Source organism: Hyperolius riggenbachi, chromosome 3, assembly GCF_040937935.1.
Source record: "Hyperolius riggenbachi isolate aHypRig1 chromosome 3, aHypRig1.pri, whole genome shotgun sequence".
Taxonomy (NCBI): Eukaryota; Metazoa; Chordata; class Amphibia; order Anura; family Hyperoliidae; genus Hyperolius; species Hyperolius riggenbachi.
This window is the reverse complement of record NC_090648.1, coordinates 58,971,618-58,986,840: the sequence shown is the minus strand read 5'-3', so window position 1 is coordinate 58,986,840 and position 15,223 is coordinate 58,971,618. Positions and strand designations below refer to the sequence as shown.

The window sequence follows — 15,223 nt, the reverse complement described above, 5'->3', positions numbered from 1 at the left end:
CAAAATATCGATTGTTTTTAGTGTTTTTAAACGCTTTTAATATCTCAGGGCGCCTCTTTCCTTTATTGTGTTGTCAGTAAAATATTTGTCACATTCTGAGCAGGAAAAAGGCTTCTCTCCAGTATGCATTTTCTGATGCCTTGTAAGGCGTGACTTCTCAATGTAAGATTTGTCACATTCTGAGCAGGAAAAAGGCTTTTGTCCAGTATGAATTCTCTGATGAGTCATTAGGTGTCCCTTCTGACTGAAACATTTCTGACACTCTGAACAGAAAAATGGCCTCTCCCCAGTGTGAACCCTCTGGTGTATAATAAGCTGTGATGGACGAGTGAAGCTTTTCCCACACTCTGAGCAGTGATGCGGCTTGTCTCCTCTGTGACTCATCATAGGCTGCTGGAGATACTTTTTGCACCTGCAATTGAAGATATTATATATTACTGTTACTATACTCCCAGAAGCTCTTACACCATATCAAACAAAAAATAGGTATGCCATAAAAATATACTTCAGATGATAATCACTCTTAAGACACTTGGAATTAGCACAGGATAATCCATATTGCTGCTTGTTTCTTATCAGATGGTCATTCACAAGAATTTCACAAAAAAAAATGTAAACTAAAAAAATGCAATTTGAATAATTGGCTCCAAGTAAATACACCTATTGCACCTGCTGATATAGTATAGACGTACACTCATACAAGTGGGGTGATGTGGGAACACCCTGGAGAGAAACAAAAAACAAAAACAATGGGAGTTCTTATGGTGTAGTACATCACAGTAGTTAGTGAGTTAGTAGAGTATAAAATGGTACTTCACAAAGGAAGGTTTCAGACGCGCAACCGACCACTGTAGGCAGGTGAAGATGCAAAAACCTGACTCCACTCGGGTGTCCAGGTAAATTGGACACGGTCGATCTCTTGATACAAAAGGTACTAAATGGTGATCGGGGTGGTGTCCCAACCCCAATTAGGTAGACTACCCCTCCCGTAGGGGCGTGTGCGATAGAAAGGGCAAAAAAGGCACCCAAAATGTGATGAAACTGCATTAATACTAGAGGTGCTTATAGCTCTGGCTTAAATACACTGTGGCACTGTATTCGGTCTGAGGAAGTCAGCTGAGACCCACGAAATGTGTTGCCAAGTGCATATTACAGTTTGTTACTATTACTCAAATTTGTCTTCCTTGAGATAAGCCACCTGATTGTTTTTTTCATTTTAGCTGTTTTTAATGCATTTTTATCACATTTTGGGCGCCTCTTTTCCGGTTTGTATTGTATCCAGAAATACATCCATTTTAATTTTCCTAAGAAATAACAGCTGCTGCATGTAGACATTAACCACTTGAGGACTGCAGGGCTAAACCCCCCTAGTGACCAGGCCATTTTTAGCTAAATTGGCCACTGCAGCTTTAAGGCCAAGCTGCAGGGCCACACAACTCAGCACACAAGTGATCCCCTCCCCACCAACAGAGCTCTCTGTTGGTGGGGTCTGATCGCTCCCCCCATGTTTATTTTTTTTTAAATAAATATTATTGTTGTGGGATTTTAGGAAAAAAAACTGTTTCTTTAAATTCCCTCCCTCCCTCCCTCCCCACAGCCGGCCAATTATGGCGATCGGCTGTCATAGGCTTCTGCCTATGAGAGCCGATCGCTCTCTTGTCCCCCATGGGGACAGCCGTGTCACACGGCTGTCCCCAGTGCAGCGCTGCTGCTCATCACAGTGCTGCACAGTGTAAATAGACGGCGTAATCGCCGTCTAACAGTCTCCCGAGCGGCAATAACCGCTCGGAGACTGAAGGCGGGGCGGAGCTCCGCCCTCCGAGCATGAGATGCGTGCGCACCATGCGCGCGATCTCATGCTAAACAGAGCCCCAGGACTTTACGCCAATTGGCGTTAGGCGGTCCTGGGGCTGCCGCCGCGGCCACGCCTACTGGCGTGACGCGGGCGGCAGGAGGTTAAGCCCAATCTACACGATGCGATTCTTTGTACGATTCGATTATGATTCTATTTACGACTCGATTAAATCCGACATGTCCGATCGGGATTCGATTCAATGCAATTCAATTTGCCATTGTTTTGCAATTAAAAATCGAACTGAATCGAATCGAATCCAAATCGGATATGTCGGATTTAATCGAATCGTAAATCGAATCGTAATCGAATCGCACAAAGAATCGTATCGTGTAGATTGGACATTAGAGATGTCGCAAACATAGAATTTTCCGTTTGCGAACTCCGAATGTGAACTTCCGCAAATGTTCCCGAACAGGCGAATCTGGCGAACCGCCATAGTTTTCAATGGGCAGGCAAATTTTAAATCCTACAAAGACAGCCACAAAAGTGATGAAAAAGCTGTTTCAAGGGGTTTAACACCTGGACTGTGTCATGTCAAAGGGGGATCCATGCAGAAACTCTCACCACAAATTATAGAGTTGACGCAAAGTCGGATTTTAATCCCTAAAGGGCAGGCAATACATTATGCACAGCTCTGGGTGTCAGTGGGCTGTGGAGTGTCTCACACAGAGAAATGCAATAGTACTATCAGAATACAGTGAAATATTAATGCACTGGAGGGTTCTGCGCCTGCAACTTAATGGGCCACAGCAGTAGTGTGCACACAGCTCTGGGTGTCAGTGGGCTGTGGAGTGTCACACACTAAAAAACACAGGAGGATAGCAGAAAGATGTAGCAGCTATGTGTGAGTGTGGGGAGGTGTGGGGATGCTTACAGCACCTCCCATGTGACAGTGGACCCCTCCAATTAACTACTAGCCAATCGCTCCATGCCAATTGGCGTGAACACGGCAGCAGCCCCAGGACGCTCCACGCCGATTGGCATGAACGGCTTTCTATGGGGCTAGCAGGAGATTGCATGCGCCACTCGGACACTCTTAGATGGCAAAACCGCTGTCTAATTAGGCTGTACAGCACTGCGATCTAAGGCAGCGCTGTACTGGGGACATCCGTGTGACACGACTGTCCCCCTGGGGGACACAGAAGCAATAGGCAGTGATAGGCTGAAGCTTATCACAGCCGATCGCAGTAATAGGCTGACAGGGGGAGGGAGGGTAAGAAAATTATTTAAAACAATTGTGAAATTTATCATCAAAATAATAAAATAAATATTTATAAAAAAATAAACATTGAGGGAGTGATCAGACCCCACCAACAGAGAGCTCTGTTGGTTGGGAGAAAAAGGGAGGGGGGGGGGAAATCACTTGTGTGCTGAGTTGTACGGCCCTGCAGCGAGGCCTTAAAGCTGCAGTGGCCAATTTCAAGAAAAATGGCCTGGTCTTTAGGGGGGGTTTAACACTGCAGTCCTCAAGTGGTTAAGCAATGATTATAGTGACATTCAAATGACTAATGCTGAGCTGTTATTACAATATTGTTAACAATTGTCATAACAACAGCAAGAACAGGACCAACATTTACACTTTATGCACTTGAAACAAAAAGAAAAACCGAGAGCCCAATATAGTGCAGTAAGTCTAACAATTGTTGGCAAAATAATTAACAGATGTGGATATATTCACAAACACGGGTTACCACATAGGCAACCACTTGAAATGCAGGTGGGGAGCATTAGAACCTGACCCCACTCAGGTTTAAGAAGTCGCTCTCTGTAGATAGAAAGAAGGGGAGAGTCCCCTCCACCCAAGGTGGACTATATACTTTGCAAATTTGGACAGAGGCGCCAGGCAGGTTAAATGATCTAAAAACAACTAAAAAGGAGGAGTACAGGTGGACTTACCTCCTGAAATGATGGACAATCGAGATTGTTCAAATCGCAAATAACAATTTATTTTGGCACTCCGAAACGCGTTTCGCAGGTATAACCCACTTCATCAGGCAAGGAGTGCAAGCTCTCACAGAGGCGCATTGCCACTATTGGACTTTTTTAAGCTTGCACTCCTTGCCTGATGAAGCGGGTTATACCTGCGAAACGCGTTGCGGAGTGCCAAAATAAATTGTTATTTGCAATTTGAACAATCTCAATTGTCCATCATTTCAGGAGGTAAGTCCACCTGTACTCCTCCTTTTTAGTTGTTTTAAGATCATTTTAACCTGCCTGGCGCCTCTGTCCAAATTTGCACATTTACACTTTATGCCTCTTTTACACATACACAACTGCACTCTCCAGGTGCCAGAATAGTGTGCCAAAAGTTAGCAGGCTTCTTGGCATCTTGGTATAGGTCCTTGCCAGGGAGGGCATTATTTTTTACTGGCTCATACCACTATTCCTCATACCACTTACCCTCAGATGACTAAGAGTGCTGTGCCCTCTGGCCACTCATTGTCAGTCCCCCCTTCTCTATTATCCATTGCCAGTCAGTATTTAGTTCTTATCTGACTACTGCCCTTTAACATTTTAGATTGTTATACCTCTCTTTTAAAATGTTACATTATCTACGTTCTTTTTAACTGACCTATATATTGCCTCATAACTGGATACTAAAGTCTGATAAACTGTGCATCCCTTTTATTATTATAATTTATTTATCAAATTCTATTTTGCATGTGGGATTTATTCAGACTCTTTATGTACAATGATACTGTTTACACTTTTTTTTTAAAGCAAATAACAAAGTTGAAGTAAAGAACAACTGTTGTCAAGAAGTTAAATCTTTTAAGCACCTACAAAAAAGTGTATCCCAGGCCTAACTCTTGTTTTAACGCTCTCCTTATAACAGGTGCACTTTTATACAGTATAAAGCTCACACGTGTCACCCAGTTATGAGAGTTACACTTACTGTTCTTTTATGTAATATCAAACTTACTAACATAATTCATCTTAAAAATTGATAGTTAGCCTTAATGTTCTCCCTCTAACAGCTACACTTTTCTATTGTATAACATTCACACAGTGGGGCATATGTGCTACCCAGTCATAAGAGTCATACTTACAAATAACTGGTTTCTGTAATGCCAAACTTATTAACATACTTTATCTTAAAAATACAAACTAAAGAAAACAAAATAACACAATCCAATTCTAACTGCAATGTATTTAGACTAATATTGCAGCTGAGTAAATCAGAATGATCATAGTTACCTGGTAGGATGTAGTATTGGGGCTTCTTATTCCTGGGAAGTCTCTGGTATTCTGCTACCTGACTTAAGCCTAAACCATCTTATATTCGCTTCGCCTCTATTCACTAGCATGAGGTGGTTTACCATTGGTTGAAAAGGGTTTATTGTTAACAACAAAAGGTGTGTTTACAGTAGGATTAAAGAACAGTTTTAAGACCTCTTTATTTAAACTCACCCCCATCCAGCCAGGTGATAACTTCATTAACATTCCACCAAACGAACAAAGGACAGTTAAAGGTGCTGATCAAAACTGCATTAACCTTACAACACAGAGGTCAGTAGATGATAGACAGTTTCAGAGTTCTATGCATACACAATAATATATTCAGTACCTAATTCACAAATTTGGAAAACACTCTCCCCGACATTTATTCATTTATTTTTTCTATTATTTTTTTTGCTCTGACACTAAAATATACAGCATTTAATAGCTGAATACATTCAATATTTGTATACCACAGCACGAAATTATTATTCCTACTGCAAACATGTTAGCCCTGCTATCCAGTGACCTCCTCTCATTAGGTTTATTTCATACTTTTCTATTTAGCTAGACTTTTTTTTTATTTATTTAAAACAAATTTGAAAATAAAAAAACATACTCTTCACTCATTCTATTCAACTTAATTTTAGAGAGCATGTCTGCTGATGTCACAATGAATCACTCTAACCAGACTGACTTGGAAGCAGCTACATGTATTAGTGATAATAAAATGCTATTTGTATTGCCTGGATAATCCATGCAGGCAATCCTCTAGGTTGATGTTATTCTTGCATTTGAGTCTTTTTTATTCTATACAAGTTTGAGAAAAAACATATTATTATAAAGGCTACTGGTCAGCTTACTTTAAAATAAATCAAGAAATTGCATTTATTTAAAATGTATTTAAAATTCTAAAATATGATTAACTGTAACCTTTTTTTGCAGGATAATTTAGTACAATATTTTTATCATAACTGTACTAAATAATATAATATACCGGCAATATAATAGTACAATATTCTTTATTGGGAAAAAAAATTGTAAAAAGTCTGTCTTAGTATGCTTAAAAAGATAGACTATAAAAATGTAATCTGTGCTTGTTTATGGTTTATTTATGCTCACCTCTGTTTTATAAAAGATAATACTGCCTTAAAATGATGTTCATAGTGCTAAAGATTGCGAAATCACAGACAGGTCCTCTTGAATTATGGTTATTATGGTTTTCATAGAAGAATTGTGGCCTGCTCTTCAAGCTGAAAAGTATTGTCTTTGTTACTTAAATGTATAGGTAGAAAAAAACAACGTTTTGTAAAAAATAATACCTTTTAATGGCTAACTAATAGAGGTAAATGATGCAAGCTTTCTGGGATCTAGTCCCTTTCTTCAGGCATATTTCCAGATGTTAGCTGAAGTAACCTCAGTAATACTGAAGTAAAGCTTGCATCATTTAACTATATTAGTTAGCCATTAAAAGGTATTATTTTTTACAAAACATTGTTTTTTTCTACCGATATAATTTGTTTGGCTAACACGGTACAGAAACTTTTTTGCTACTGTTACTTAAATGGAAATTCATTGCAGTAAAACTCAGTATTTACAGGTTGGCTTCATATTTTGAGGCCAACTATTGTTTCAACTTAATTGCTTTGCTTCTGTGTGTTGATAACACAAACAATACTCAAATAGTTCCAGGTTATACTTCTGATCCTCTGCCTCTAATGCTGGGAATACACGGCTCAATTTTCCGCTCAATTCTCCCACTCAATTGTTTCGCCGCATTATTTCCGCGGGCAATTCTCTTATCTTCCACTCATTTTTCTTATCTTTTTTCATTGTCCTCTATGCGAAAACGATCAGGCGGGAGATCAGAGGTGTTAGAAATTATCAGTCGAGCCATCTAAATGGCTCAGAATCTAACTGTATATTCTCAGCATAATACTTTAAAGGGATACTGTAGGGGGTTTGGGGGAAAATGAGTTGAAGTTACCCGGGGCTTCTAATGGTCCCCCGCAGACATGCTGTACCCGCGCAGCCACTCACTGATGCTCCAGCCCCGCCTTCGGTTCACTTTTGGAATTTCAGACTTTAAAGTCTGAAAACCATTGCTCCTGGTTTGCCATTTCCTCGCTTCCCCTGATGTCACCAGGAGCAGTGGGAGTGAGGACCCGGCAACACAGGCGCAGTGGTTTTCAGACTTTAAATACTGAAATTCCAGAAGTGAACCAGAGGCGGGGCCGGAGCATTGAGGAGTGGCTGCGTGGGTACAGCATGTCTGCGGGGGACCACTGGGTAACTTCAACTCATTTTCCCCTGACCCCCCTACAGTGTTTCTTTAAGCCCTAGACACTGAATAGGCATATGCAGAACAGGTGCTTCTGACATACTTGTCTGAAAAGATTAGTTGCATGCTTGTTTCTGGTGTGATTTAAACACTACTGCTGCCAAATGGAACAGCAGTGCTACCAGGCAACTGGTATTGTTTAAATGGAAATACATATGACAGCCTCCATATTCTTCACACTTCAGTTGCCCTTTAATTGCTTTGTTTCTGTGTATTGATAAAACAAGCGACACTCAAATGGATCTAACAGAAACTGGCAGGTAGGAGTATGAAAGTTTGACACCAGACAATGAATTATTCCAGATATTGAAAGTATGCAAGAAACACTCTTCCCATGTGCAGCTAATTGCTCATGTAGAAAGATTTTCTGAAGGGTTAAATAATAACAGTTCCTTAAAGTGACACTGAAGCAAAAAAAAAAAAAAAAAAAAAAAAACTCATGATATAATGAATTGGGTGTAATATGGATAATTACTAGAACATTGGTAGCAAAGAACATAGTGTCATATATTTATTTTCAGGTATATAGTTTTTTTTATAACATTGCATCAATCTGTAATAATTGCAGTTTCCACAATACACTCAGCATTTTAAATGATTTCACAGAGCAGGCTAGTGACTCATTGAACTTTTCTCTGCAGAAAAACCATAAACAAAGAGGAAACAAAGAGAGCCAGTTGAGATAAGAGCTTCAAAAGACAGTGCTGTCCATGACTTTATAAAGTCACAGAGCTCAAAGAAGCTCTTTTGCATAGATAACTTAAGTTTCTTAAGAAGGAGAATTAAGGCAGATCTGGCACCGGCTGCAGTTAACCAATTTCCTTTAATCCAGTGGGTACAGCATACAGACAGGTAGTGAAAGGGTCGGCCTAACAGCCGTTTCGCAGGTCTCCCTGCTTCTTCAGAGGCACATAGATAGGGCACGTAAAAAGGCTCCCCCATATATATACATAGTGTACTATAAACCTACCTCCCTTTCTGATTCCATAGCGCTAGTGGGAGACGCCTGCCGCGGCCGTTCGGGTCCGTCCCTCCCGGGAACGCCCCTCTGATGTCATACAGCCTATTAGGCGGCGGTTTCCTCACCAATCAGCGCTACACAAAGGCCGGTATCAGCCGGCCAATAGACGCACAGCGGGGGACGGCAAGCTACAGAGGACAAAAAGCTGTTGTAACCATAGTGATGACCACGCTGGGCGCATTTCCAAACAGCGTGGTGTCAGATCATTCCTCCGACTACACCAATATGGAAAAGCACAGTTATTTAAATGAAAAAACATTTCCTCTGTTTTATTACACCACAGTTACCATGAGTTCTATAATTTGCAAGAATAGCACATGATTTTACATGTATCAGGACCTATCAGGAACACCCAGTCCGGTATGTCCCATTATCCCATAAAGAACAGGTTATGTCCATAAGCTTTCGCTTAATCTCAAACTCAGCAAACTACAGTTCTCAGAGCAAGGCATGGAATTGATGCTGGTAGGTCAGCTTACCGACCAGAGTCCATTCAGATATCTTCATGCCCAATTACAGGGGAGCCTTCTGGTACCCTAAAGACAGGGACAAAAAACACAACAATAAATAATTATTATAAATATGAAAATTACAAACAATCAAGGTAAATTAAAAACATTACAGTGAGGCATTCCTAAAAGGATTTTGGCAAGACACTTTCGTTTAGGAAAAAAGTTGGGATAAACATCCCATACAGTAGCATCAGAGACACGAAAAAATGCTCAATATTTTTCAAGAAAACAGTAAAGCTCATTCCTTTCGTTAAGGCCCAGACGTCCACAGGCCTTTGTTCTAGATATCCACTTAGCTTCTTCCTGTCTAAGAAGTTTTTCCCAGTCCCCCCCTCTCCTCGGTTGGTCCACCGCCTTTATACAAGTAAACCTTAAAGGGGAATTCACATTTTCATGGGCCTCTAGAACATGTTTAATCATACGTCCTGCTCCTTTCTTAGTTTTAAGCGAATTAACGTGTTCCTGAAACCTTGTACAAAGTTGCCTAGTGGTCATTCCAATATAAAAGCGATCGCAGGGGCAGAGTATTGCATATACCACATGTGTTGAACGACAGTGTAAGAAATCTTTAATCCGGATTGTTTCACCACCCAGTATAATGTGTTTCCCTGGTACAAATTTGAGACAGTGATTGCAATTCCCACATTTAAAACAACCTTTAGGTTTTAGACTTGTCAACCAATCCAAACCAAAAAAGAAAGCCATCCATATAGCAAGTAATAATAATAATAAATTGTAATACACTAGGTACCAGCAAATATGAACAAGTTTATTAGGGACTTATCCCTTTAAAAACAAAAATAAAACACATAGCAGGGGAAACGGGCTAGCTGTCACAGCAAAGAATGACACATACAATAATGGTCATCAGCCACAAAATAAAGTATAATATTGTACAATGTAACAGAGACCAATCTTAAAGTGAATACATGCATATATATGAGAGTACAAGCAATCCTCCTATCAATGTTTCTCCAGTAAACTGTTCTGCCGGCTATATGGAGAGAAAAACCACCAGAGTAAGTGAAGGGTGGATAAAAGAAAGGAGGAAGCTTACCACCAAAGGTCCCTGTATCGACAGCCTGGCCAGCACCCCTGCTAGATCTCACATGTTCCGCAGACCCCTCTGCTTCCTCGGAGATAAAAGAATTAGGGCTGGAAAGCCCCCTTATAAAGTTCCTACGCAGCGCGTATTAGCGCGGCATCCGTTCTGGTTGCTTCCTGATGGGCGTGGCCACGCCCCATGATGTCACCGCGCCGTGCGTTCCAGATGATGCACCGGCGCCATGCCATGAGTAACCATAAGGCTTTTGTGCGTTTCAAATGACGCACTAATATTAAACAGTCAAATTCAGAACGGAGTATTTTTGCCCATATATCGGGCTAGTGATATAATAAATAAATACGATTGATTAATAATGTAGTATGATAATTAAGATTCAAACAAGATGAAATATTAATGTATATATTTGGAGAGTATAATTTGTGAGCAAGAAAAGAGAAATGCAAGTCGGATAGCGCCACCTGGAGATCTTTTAACTAATTAAAAAGTTCTATCTCAATATACAAATTGATTCTTATGCCAAGATGGGTAAAAAGGTGTATACTCGTGACATTAAAAACATGACAACTCTAAACATATATATAGTGCAAAAATATATAAACAAATAACTCTTAATTTAAACGAATCTGTGACATAAAAAATATAAATATCAAAAAAGTGCTTGGTGCAAATACGTTGACGTCCATTGTGTTAAATCATCTTGATTTTAGTCCATCTGTGAACAATAAAAAATTTAATAACTCCAATCACAGTCACCTAGATTTTATTTGTAGCAAATTTGAACCGTGACCTGCATGACGCCATACATACTCTCTGTGATCTATCTATAACCGTATCTGGACTGCTACTCACCTCCAGTCCAGACAGATGAGAAAATATGTAAAAAGTGACTTATGCATAGTGATAGTGAAACAATGATTACATCCTGCTGTATACTCACTTACAGCATATGCAATATAATTATAATTCAAGTGATACAAATAAATTAATAATTGCAATATGCTGTTTACTCACTTCCAGCATTATGCAATAAGTGTAAAGTGTAAGGTGATATGTTAGGTAATTATATGTGCTCATATAATATGATACAAAGTGCTACGTGCATATCAAGGTGCTAATGCACCTCAAAGTGAACTGTGCAATAAAGTGCAGGTGAGGGACAACTGAAAATCAAACATGATTGTTACTCACCTATAAGATTCTCATTGAGGCATATCTTCACAAACCTAAAGAACTAAGATATAAACGCATCCAAGTGTTAAAATCAAATTATAAATATACTCAACATCAAGACATGATAAAATACAAGCCACTATATGGAAGCAATCACTGAGGAAGATAACATGCAAAACTGAAGTCATCATTCAGTCCTGCAGGGCTACGAGTTTGCAATTTATAAATCCATCTCAGCTCAGCACGGAGGAGCCTGTTAACTACATCTCCTTCTCGGATATTGGTCTTAATGTGCTGTAACCCAGTAAATAGCCATCCTCTCAGGGACCCGCCATGACTGTTTAATGCATGTGTTGCCAAAGTGGTCAGCGTTTTTCCATTCATTTTATCTCGGCCGGCTAGTTTTGCTACTGAAACATGTTTCTGTAGCCTTAGCTTGAGTATGTTCTTGGTCTGGCCAACATATTGCCAACCGCAAGGGCATTGTAATAAGTAAATCACAGCAGCGGTTTTGCAATTAATGTAGTCATTTATAAAGAATTTTTTCCCATTAGCTTTGCTGATCACATATTTTGTGGCTCTCATGTTAGGACAGATTGAACAATTACCACATGCATAACTGCCTTTTATTCCCCCAATACGTGAAGGTCTCTGAAAGTGGCTATTACATAGTATGTTTCTCAAGGTGGGTGCTCTTTTAGCTGTGATGTTCAGTCGCTCAGTTAGGAAAGGTTTTAATTCCTTATCATTCAGTAAGACATTCCAGTGTCTAGAGATTGTTTTATATAGTTCATTCCACTGGCAATTGAAGGGAGTGGTTATTCTCACCTTCCCACTCTGTTTATTGCCCCATATATTTTTCGTTTGGGCTGTAATAAATCAGATCTAGGAGTAGCTCTGGCTCTCCTTAGTGCTGTCTCCAAACATCTCCTGGGGTAACCTCTCGCCTGGAACCGTCTCTTAAGTACCTCTGCTTCATGTTCAAATTCTCTCTCTCCTGAGCAATTACGCTTGACTCTTATGAATTGACCTATAGGTATACTCTTTTTTAATTTATTAGTATGATGTGAACTAAACTGCAATAAACTGTTAACGGCTGTTGGTTTTCTATATATACAGCAAAGAAATGAACAGCGCTACTTAAAAACAGATGAGTGCTTACCTGCAAAAAAGTGCACACCCCACTCATGGGATTCAAATACACAATGAGCACACACATGACCTGTCTACCACTTGGAGGATGTTAGTTTCACTAACAATTTGCAATTGTTAGGTACTTGTCCCTCCCACTGTCGCAGAAGTCTTTCCTCCATGGGAGGGGACCTAACACTAACTAAACCTACCTGTGCATATGCATAGCCTGGGCGCGCTACCAGTAAAATCAAGAATTGCGCAGAAAAAGTGGGATCAGCGCATCACCAGGCCGCCCCTGAATGGCCTCAGCTCAGAGATGCGCTGAGCCCCCCCAGGAACTACGAACGCACCTTGAACCAAACAGAGGCTCTGCATATACACCAAAGAAACACTAACAAGTGGGAGCAGCTGACCAGAATTAAATCAAACACAGCAAAGAAATGAACAGCGCTACTTAAAAACAGATGAGTGCTTACCTGCAAAAAAGTGCACACCCCACTCATGGGATTCAAATACACAATGAGCACACACATGACCTGTCTACCACTTGGAGGATGTTAGTTTCACTAACAATTTGCAATTGTTAGGTACTTGTCCCTCCCACTGTCGCAGAAGTCTTTCCTCCATGGGAGGGGACCTAACACTAACTAAACCTACCTGTGCATATGCATAGCCTGGGCGCGCTACCAGTAAAATCAAGAATTGCGCAGAAAAAGTGGGATCAGCGCATCACCAGGCCGCCCCTGAATGGCCTCAGCTCAGAGATGCGCTGAGCCCCCCCAGGAACTACGAACGCACCTTGAACCAAACAGAGGCTCTGCATATACACCAAAGAAACACTAACAAGTGGGAGCAGCTGACCAGAATTAAATCAAACACAGCAAAGAAATGAACAGCGCTACTTAAAAACAGATGAGTGCTTACCTGCAAAAAAGTGCACACCCCACTCATGGGATTCAATCAAAAACAAAGAAGTTGTGCGTTAAAACAAATGCAATCAGTTCCAAAAGAAACTCTTTTTTCTGTACAGTAAAATTGCCCATATCAAGGAAATATCTGATGGATCTGATACTTTCTGGATGTCCCACGTTTGAATATAGTGACTCAACATCACATGTAATTAATATGGTGTCGTCAGACAATTCTAGGCCATCGAGATGGTTCAAAAGATCACCCGTATCCCTTATGTATGACTCTAATGATGTCACCATTGGTTGTAAAAAAGAGTCAATAAATTGACTGGCTTTTTCAGTCATATTTCCTATCCCCAAAATAATTGGTCTACCTGGGGGATATGATGCGTTTTTATGAATTTTGGGGAGCATGTAAAATGTTGCGATAGTGGGTTTCTGTATCAATAAAAATTTCTGTTCTTTCTCTGAGATTAGGCCCTCCATTAAAGCTGTATCTAGGAGGGATTTAAAATCTAATTGATAGCGTTCGAGAGGATTACAGGGCAACAACCGATAATATCTCACGTCATGAAGTTGTCGTTTTGCCTCTCGCAAATACATCTCAGTTGGCCAGATCACTACGTTGCCCCCCTTATCCGCCTCTTTTATAAGTATATCTGTTCTCTTGCGGAGAGATTGGAGGGCCTTTTGTTCCAAAGGTTCTAAATTGCTCAATGTTCTTTGATGAATATTCATATTTTGTAGATCTTTACACACTAGATCAAAGAATATCCTGATTTCCGGTGTAAAAGAAGGTATAAATTTAGATGGTGGTTTTAGGCCATGATCACTCACCTGACGATCTTCATTTTCTTGTAAGAGGTCCAACAGATCTTCCAATGCTTGTTGGTCATGTGTATCAAATCCAAGATCAATCAGCTCTTGGTCTTGTAAAGGTTTAGTAGCATATATTTTTTTAAGAGTTAACCGTCTGCAAAATAAGAAAACATCTTTTAGAACTTCAAATTGATCCATCTGATTATTAGGGGCAAAAGACAAACCCCTAGACAAAACTTTAATCTCATAGGGTGAGAGTGGTTGTGGTGACAAATTTACCACCTTTAGTACCTCATCTTCAGGTCGTTGTTGTCCAATCTTGCGTTTCTTGATCTTTGGATCTCCTCGACTCCCCGAGGTGTATGAACAGGAGGCCCCCTGTCTCCCATCCTGTGTCCCTTCAGTATCGGACTCAGTTATTTCACTTGAGTCAGAAACATATGAGTTCAGGCTCGCACCATGTGGTCTAGGGGGTACTTTGTTGGGTGGGTCATCTATAGGATTTTGACCTTTTTTGGGTATCCTCTTCTTTCTTTTCCAGAGCCCCCCACCCTTTGGGTTTCCAGAATGTCTCCATAGAAATGCTTTTTTCAAGCTATAGTCCATCCTATCCCTATCTAATTTCTTCCTCTTGGTGTTAATAATATCTTGTTCAATTTTACTGAGTTCCTTTTTGAGATCAATCATAAAGACTTCAATCCTATCTTTTGGACCCGCCTGGATCACCTGTTTTTTTAGGTCTGCAATTTTAGTCTTTAGTTGTTCTAATAGTTCTCTATCATAGTCAAGAAGCATTTCAACAATAATGTGCGAGCATTTGGCTAACCCACCTTCCCAGATTTTTTTCTTTTCTGGGTTAAGTTGCCAAGATGGAAATATTTGCACTCGTAGCCCACGTGGGTAGATACTAGTGTTGGGCGAACAGTGTTCGCCACTGTTCGGGTTCTGCAGAACATCACCCTGTTCGGGTGATGTTCGGGTTCGGCCGAACACCTGATGGTGTTCGGCCAAACTGTTCGGCCATATGGCCGAACTAAGAGCGCATGGCCGAACGTTACCCGAACGTTCGGCTAGCGCTGTGATTGGCCGAACGGGTCACGTGTAGTGTTGGGCGAACATCTAGATGTTCGGGTTCGGGCCGAACATGGCCGAACTCCGAACATAATGGAAGTCAA

The 15,223-nt window shown here is 40.5% G+C and overlaps 1 pseudogene; it reads right to left on the bottom strand.

Annotated features, from left to right (window-relative positions):
* LOC137562128 (zinc finger protein 585A-like) overlaps positions 1-14,843 on the bottom strand; it is a 92,036-nt pseudogene extending 77,193 nt beyond the window's left edge.
* Positions 14,844-15,223: the final 380 nt, after the last annotated feature.